The sequence below is a fragment of the Astatotilapia calliptera genome, chromosome 11, assembly GCF_964374335.1.
Source record: "Astatotilapia calliptera chromosome 11, fAstCal68.1, whole genome shotgun sequence".
Taxonomy (NCBI): domain Eukaryota; kingdom Metazoa; phylum Chordata; class Actinopteri; order Cichliformes; family Cichlidae; genus Astatotilapia; species Astatotilapia calliptera.
Window position 1 is genome coordinate 39,050,469 of NC_137432.1, and position 7,965 is coordinate 39,058,433.

At 44.3% G+C, this 7,965-nt stretch overlaps 1 long non-coding RNA gene across 2 annotated transcripts; it reads right to left on the reverse strand.

Moving 5' to 3' along the window:
- Positions 1–1,169: 1,169 nt before the first annotated feature.
- On the reverse strand, positions 1,170–7,246 carry LOC145431887 (uncharacterized). 2 transcript variants are annotated; one of them, XR_013912198.1, is made up of 4 exons: positions 7,074–7,246; positions 6,241–7,007; positions 1,421–1,626; positions 1,170–1,341 (listed from the first exon to the last, which is right to left on the reverse strand). It is a non-coding gene; the product is annotated as an uncharacterized LOC145431887 (long non-coding RNA). The 2 variants fall into 2 exon arrangements; XR_013912197.1 differs by lacking the exons at positions 6,241–7,007; positions 7,074–7,246 and having other exon boundaries at positions 1,421–2,988.
- Positions 7,247–7,965: the final 719 nt, after the last annotated feature.

The window sequence follows — 7,965 nt, forward strand, 5'->3', positions numbered from 1 at the left end:
AAACAGACTAACCTCCTCCATGGGGTTACCAAACAGTGATAGCTGAATGTTCAGCGAGTAGGGTCCCATTAAGAGCCGAGACTTGTAGTGGTTCTGTCAGAGGGATCAATGGATGACCAAGACTTTGAGCTAACACCTGATCAATAAAGTTTTACTCCGCTCTGCATTAACTTAGCTAAACAGGTGAGTCATGGTAGGGAAGTTTCTCGAATCGTGCCTGCCAGCAACCCCACACTTACCAATGGGCGTGATCTTTCACCCAGGAGGAGTCAAGTGTACACACAGTGCCCCTTCTGCCCACGATAGAAACACTCACCCGCTAGCAGTCTTCTCCGATCCAACAGGGAAAGCTGTGCACGGCTGACTTGCATGGGCTGCTCATCCCCATCTGCCAACTCGCTTCCCTCCAAGCGCCGCTCTGTGGAAGTGTCTCCTGCCGCAGGTGTAAATCCCCCTGCTGGCGGTCCGAGGATCAGAGGTCCATTTACCATACTCGTGCATGTGATCATCCATCCTGCTACACATGGAAATGAGAGGATCCAACGACTTAGGTAATTCCTTTACTGCCAATTCCCAGGAGCTGATCCCAGGATCGCTGAAACTTCAAATGGAGATTTGAGATTGAGAGGGCGCATCTGCATAGCAGTGTAAATGTATGCTATGTCTTCTAATGATGCTGCCTAAGGGAAGCATGTATAATGTAAACAGAATTGGTCCTAGCACTGAACCCTGTGGAACTCCATAATTAACCTCAGTGTGTGAAGAGGACTCTCCATTTACATGCACAAACTGGAGTCTATTAGATAGATATGATACAAACCACTGCAGCACAGTACCTGTAATACCTACAGCATGTTCTAATCGCTCTAATAGGATATTATGGTCGACAGTATCGAACGCTGCACTGAGGTCTAGCAGGACAAGCACAGAGATGAGTCCACTGTCAGAGGCCATAAGAAGATCATTTGTAACCTTCACTAAAGCTGTTTCTGTGCTGTGATGAGCTCTGAAACCTGACTGAAACTCTTCAAATAAACCTCTGCAGATGATCTGTTAGCTGTTTGACAACTACTCTTTCAAGGATGTTTGATATGAAAGGAAGGTGTCACGGCGGCGGATGGCCGGTACTGAATAGGACTCAGGTGCAGAAACCCAGAGCGGAGACAGTAGATGATTTAACAGTTTATTACGGTTAAGTGCAAAGGGGGAAAAAAAGGAAACGTGGCAAAGACAGAAAATGACGAGACGTGGAGCCTTGGTGTGGCGTGCCCAGGGGAACGTGGCTAGGGCGAGGGAACGAGGCCTGAGAAGCGGAACGGAGCTGAGTGGGGAACAGTCACACTGAGGGAAGAGGATATAGGAGTTTGGCAGGTAGTGAAGGCAGCTCAGAAGTGGCCAGTATAAGAGCAGCAATTCTTACTTGCAGTTAGGGACCTGGAGTGTTTGAGAGGGGGGTGATGAAGATCCAGGGGAGGCTGAGTGGCGTGGAAAGGCTGACCTGAGATCCGGGGCTCCAGATGGAGTGTGATGGCAGGAGGGCAGGCAGGTGAGGCACAGAGGGATTTCCAGAATGAGCACTAGGTATCCCGAGTCCGGAGGTGGAGTGAGCCTGGGTGGGTACAGCAACTGTAGTACAAAAGAGTCTTTGTTAGTAAGATGAATCACAGTGAGAATTTGAAGCACAAGACCTGTTACCAACATGGGTTGATGACGAACTGGCAGTGAGTGAACATCGATGTGTGGTTTAAATCCCTCTGGCTTGATAGCCTGCAATAGGCTCCAGGTGTGCAGGAGCTGGAGTTGGCCCTGCCCAGGGGCGGATCCCAGGTCAGTTCAGGAGCCTAATGGAAACTCCAGCCACCCACCGTAGACCATGACAGAAGGTTGGAGATTGGCCTATGATTATCATGGTCCCAGGACTTCTGACCTGATGTTTTGACATTGTGTATTAAGTTCATTTGTATTCTTAAGATCCCTAGGTTTTCTGTTCGGTATTGTTTATTAGATTTGCCCCTGTGTTTTCCTCTGTGTCTCCCTCTGTGTGACTGTGTATACAGTGATTTGAGTTACTGTGCTTTGCTTCCACTCCTTGTGTCCTGTGTTTTCCTCTTCCCATCATGTTCTCTCTCTCTGCCTGTCTCGGCTGTCTCTGTGTACCTTCTATGTGATGTTTAAGGTCCGTGTCTTGGCATCAGCATTTTCAGTTTCGTGTCCTCCCCGCTCTGTCATGTGTAATTGTCCTCAGCTGTGTTTCCCGTGTGCTTCCACTTCCCTCGTTACCTTCTGTGTATTTATGTCAGCGTCCCCTCTGTTCCGTGTCGTGTCGTCCCTCGTGGTTGTGTGTGTTTCCTTGTGTCTCCCCTGTGCCTTAGCTTTTAGTTTCTCCCAGTACAGTGTTGTATCGCTCCCTGTGTTCCTGTTAATAAAGCCGTGCCTTTTGAGTTTATCCCCGTCTGTCTTGAATCGTGCGTTTAGGTCCTCTCCTGCTTACACACAACCCAAACCTGAGAATAATTAGCTAAGACCACTGGGTCTAGAGATAGCTTTTTAAGTAATGGCAAATTAATTAATTAATTGTACCAGCAGCAGCTAGGTCTGGGGAGGCATCCAAGCCCTCAAAAAACTATTAATGCGCCCCCCAGCCCCAGCAGCCTCAACCTGGCAGAGGTGCTCAACACCTTGTTTGCTTGGTTTGAGTCTACCCCTCCCTCATACTCCCTGCCACCCACCTCCACCTTCCTCCCACACTTCCCCCTCCATCTCCCTTCAGGAACATGAGGTCAGGAGGAGACTGAAAGTGGTGAACCCAAGCATCACTGAAGAACAACTCAAACAGAACCCCTGTTGTGTTTCATCTTTAAATCGAGGGGAAGTAAATCCACAGCCATGTTTTCTGCAAAGGGAACAATAAATTATTTATTTATCAGAAGATTTTAATTCTATCTTCTTATATTTTCCTTCACATTGACTGGATACATACAGAAGATTTCTGGGACTCTTCGTAAACATTTTGGATTCTTTGGCTTGCGTGTACTCACATTCTGATTGTAACCCTGGTAAGATTTACAGCAATCAGAAGTACAGGGTTCTTTGAATGCATCGTAGTCCTTGTCTGATAGTTTAATTTCCGGGCTTGCCCTGAAGGCACCATCTGCAGCTCCGTGCACGTGAAGGTGTGGTGTAGAGGAAAAAGGACGGCAAGGAAAAACTCCATGCTGCCGCGGAGCACGTTTTTTTCCAGTTGAAAGAGAGGAAAGAGGTTTAATTAACATTTGTGAGAGAGCTGTCGTTAGCGGTGAACCACAGACGGGTACCTACCTGAAAGGAGCCGGAGTATTTCTTTGAACTTTTTGAACTATTCTGGTGAGTTAGCCTAGCTCACTTAGCACCGCTATTGCAGTTCAATGCACTGGAAAAAATAACTAACCAGTCAGAATAGTAGTAAATGTGTTTAATGATGTTTAAGATGTGTTTTCATAGTATTGCAATGTTGTGACAGTTTTGTTTATTATGAGTGTCTAGTGTTTTACTTTCTTGGGCCTGCTAGTTCAGCCGCGGCCAGCTAAGTGGTTATGCGCAGTTCACGTGCAATAGCTGTGCTGTTACTGTAACTGCGGGTGATGCACAGTAATACCGGTGTGTTTACTTTTAATGTGTCACAAGATGCAAATTTATTTTAATATTTCAAAAGAACCAAGGACATTAGGAACAAGGACATTTAAGGAATGTGGACATCTAACATTCTGCGTATTTGTGTGCAGACTGGTTTTTTTTTTGAGGTACAGTTCCATGGGTGCCAAGTGAGGAGCTGGTATCGTGGGTCTAAGACACTGTTGCTGCTGTGGAGGCCTTCTCTGTGTCAGGACGCTACACGTTGATGCCTGCCGTACCAGGAGGGCGGTAGGGAAAAAAACAAAAGGAAGCCCACCTGAGAGATACCTTATCATTTTCTTTGCTACTTTTTCTCCGCCTGAGATTCAGGTCGTTTTCAGTTCTTAACCCAGGACAGTGGGTAACTGAATAAACTGACACCATAAGGAACTGGACACTCACGTGCTATTTTCTTTTCTTTTTCCTTTTCTTTGGGGTGTTGAAATATTGTGTTTCTTGTCTTACATCTATTTTGATTGTTTCAATTATTTTTGTGATGCATTTGAGATGGTTACTGCATTTGAAGGTATCCCTACATTGAGGATGAGCAAAGGGAACTGATCCGAAAGGAAATATATAAAGCAAACTTTGTTTCACAAGCCTGTGGTCGTGCGTGTTATGTGGGTTGGAAGTCTCATTACTCTTACAGAGTTGCTACCGCCAATCTCCTTCCCAAACCTAGATTCGGATATTGTAGACATTGCACTTGGGCGAGCAGTATAGATCATCTCTTTATAGATAGAGGGACACACGTCCAGGTTACATGATCATAAAATCTTTATTGAATATTTTGCTTACAGCTGATCTGTTGCTTTTTTATTTATTCTATGATCTCTACCTTTCTACCTCTACAAGATGATCCCCTCTCACCTTCCTGTAAGGGAAGTTTATTTTGGAAACAATTCAGACAAATCCAGGACCCTGAGCAGGACTCCTCATCCACAGGTAAGCTGTCTGAATCCAGCTATGGCACACCCGTATGTACCACCATGTGTATCTGCTGTGTGGTTCAAACACGAATCTTGAACATGCTGTTTGAGACGATTCAGGATGCTCTCTACAGGTACCCTCGTCATCTCTGAGTTCATCTGAAACTTTCTGCTTTATCGTGAAAATGTCCTGTGTGGCTTGTTTTATCCTGAGTTTAACACAAACTTTATTTCATGTAACTTTACACTAACAGCAGGTTCATGATGTCATTCCTGTATAACAGGAAGTCCGCATATCCTGCTGTTTCGATGAGTAATCCTTTAGTTTTCCCTCAGAGGATTGAACCTGCTGTCTGATCTTTCCAAAGATGTAATATAACCATGATACAAAGTCCTTTATTATGATTTACAAGTTATGAGGTAAGTTTTTAGGTCACTTAATCATCTCTGACAGCAAATATTGAAAACCTGCCTTTGGAGAATTGGCCCATTAAAGATGCCACATCAGGAAAACATGTCCAAAATCTCCTTTTTATTGCACACAGAGACAGTGTGAGGAGCTGCTTTCGGCCTCACACATCTCAAGAAGTGAGGTTTAAAAAACTCTGTCTCACCTGTGATGATGTTACTGACCACACAGCGCCATCGGGTGGTCATCTCCAGGTATTACACCTGTATCATTTCTGCTGTGTTGTCATTATTCGAAGCTCTCTAATTATTAATAAAGATGACACTGTTTTATTTAACAGTTACAACAAGCTGACATCAAATCAGAAAAGTGAAGGGAAGGATGAGAAGCAATTAATAACATAATCGATGATAATCAGTAACAGGCAAAATGATCAGTCTGTTTAAGGGAAACTTTGAAGCACAAATAAAAGTCAGAATGCTGAATGTGATTGGACGGTAGTGGCATCTGTTTGAGGGGGTGTGATGGGGTTGAGCAGATCAAACTGAGGTTATTGTACTCGGCCCTGAAAAGCTTAGAAATATGGTATCTAAGCAGATTCTTACTCTGGATGGCATTACCTTGGCCTCCAGTAACACTGTGAGGAACCTTGGAGTCATTTTTGACCAGGACATGTCCTTCAACGCACATATTAAACAAATATGTAAGACTGCGTTCTTCCATTTGTGCAACATCTCTAAAGTTAGAAATATCCTGTCTCAGAGTGACGCTGAAAAACTAGTTCATGCATTTATTACTTCCAGGCTGGACGACTGTAATTCATTATTATCAGGAAGTCCTAAAAACTCCCTGAAAAGCCTTCAGCTGATCCAAAATGCTGCAGCAAGAGTCCTGACAGGGACTAGAAAGAGGGACTATTAGAGCACTTCGCTCTCGCACTGCAGGCCTACTTGTTGTTCCTAGAGTATTTAAAAGTAGAATGGGAGGGAGAAATTCCTTCTGCGGAGGTTTCTTCCTGTTAAAAGGGAATTTTTTCTTCCCCCTGTCACCAAAGTGCTTGCTTATAGAGTCTGATTACTGAGGTTTCTTTGTATTATCGTAGCATCGTTTTGTACAATATAAAGCACCTTGAGGCAACTGTTGTCATCATTTTGGATTACATAAATAAAACTGAATAGAACTGAATTCCATTATGTTTAGTCAACTGTAGCTAATAAACTGATCTGAGGAAAACTCAGTAGATAGACTCACCTGACGTGTGGGATCACAGCAACCTCCAGGTTTGCCTACTCCTGCAGAACAGCCACACAACATCTGCTGGATCAAGCAGAGAATGGCTGAAAATCCTGAAATTGCCTGGCTGGACTGAAAGAAAGAAAAACAGGCTGCTGATGTTCCCTTGCCCTAACTAAAAATTTGAAACAGTTTCTCTTCTCTTCAGCATGTTGGTCAAACACCTATAATCTCTGCTCCACAGACCTCTGCAGCTAGGTCACAGCTGTTACAGCCAGTCCGCATTCACCTGTGCTCTAAATACACATTCTCATTTAATTTAATATGAAAGAAAAAAGCTCACTATGTCCAGGTCTGACTCCCCAGGGTCGCTGTTGGTAAATGCTTGAGATGCATCCAGGAAGAAGACCGTCGCTGTGACAAGTTAAGTCACACCAGCAGCAACATTTAGAACCACAGCACTCTTACTGTGCATAGAAAACCACACCTTGCTATTAGTACACCTGGAACACCTGAAAATATTCATCAGTTCTATGAGGCAACTCTCTCATTGGCTCTCACAGACAATTAGCAAGTAATGTGTTTAATACACGAAAACATATGCATAGCACACATTCAAAGGAACCTGCAGACACCACTCTGATCTTTGAGGAAGCCTTCTTTTATGGCCACTTTAGCCAAGGATCAGCTGAAGTACAGCTAAGGTCACGTCACAGAGATGAGTTACTGACCTTAGGTCTCTGTGAAGTCCCATCATAGATCGTCATACACCCAGCTATGATGAACTAAAAGAGAGAGCAGTGATTAATTAGGGAAACGATATGAAGGGGAAGAAGTGTCAGCTGACTCACCATCACTGGTCTCCAGATGTACACCATGCAATCAGAGACCACACCTTTGGACCATGTTGCCCTCAGGACCCCAAAGACCATGACAGTCAGAGCAACCATGATCTGAATCACCTGCAGGAAGACATAAAGTCTCAGAGGAAACATTCAGAGCCTTTGGCTCATTCAGCCTTTGTAAGAACAAGTGATGCCAAAGAGATGATGAAAGAAACACTTTAACATTTGAAACATTTATGCTTGAAAGTCAGATGTTCCCGCCAAGTCATTAACAATCAGCTGACCTCCAACTTCTAGTCCTGTTTAAATTGTCCCTGATGAAGTTGTCCTGATGCCAAAGATGTTATCTCCACATCTACTGAACCACATCCTTACACTTTGTGCTGAGAGGAAGTTTGAACTAACCGGTAACACGAGTCTGTATTCACATTTAGCTTGTCTTCTGGACATTATCTTTCTGAACTTTAATTTCCAACAGAGATTATTTTCCGAGGCGATCCAAAAGCCTCTGAGGACAGACGTCCTCTGTCATTAAAGTCAGCTGAGAGATCGACAGCAGAGCAGCAGCGTGGTTGTGAATCACATGCCTTCAGCATCCACAGGTTAAAGATCAGTGGTTTAATCATCTCTGTCTGGATTCAATCTGACCCCATCAGGATGTAAAGGTGTCTCACCCCCAGTGCCGGCAGTTGCTTTCTGGTGATGTAGTACCGCGGTAAAACCACAACCACGGTGCCTGATGCCGCCCCTGCTGATGGAGATTGCTGCATGTCTGAGCCCACGAGAGTCAAGCTGCTGTGCTAAGTACTGAGTTAATTATTGACTGGATTTTTATCATTTTATCTCAAACACACCTGAACAGACTGAGGAAGTCAGTGGAAAATTGTGTATATTAAAG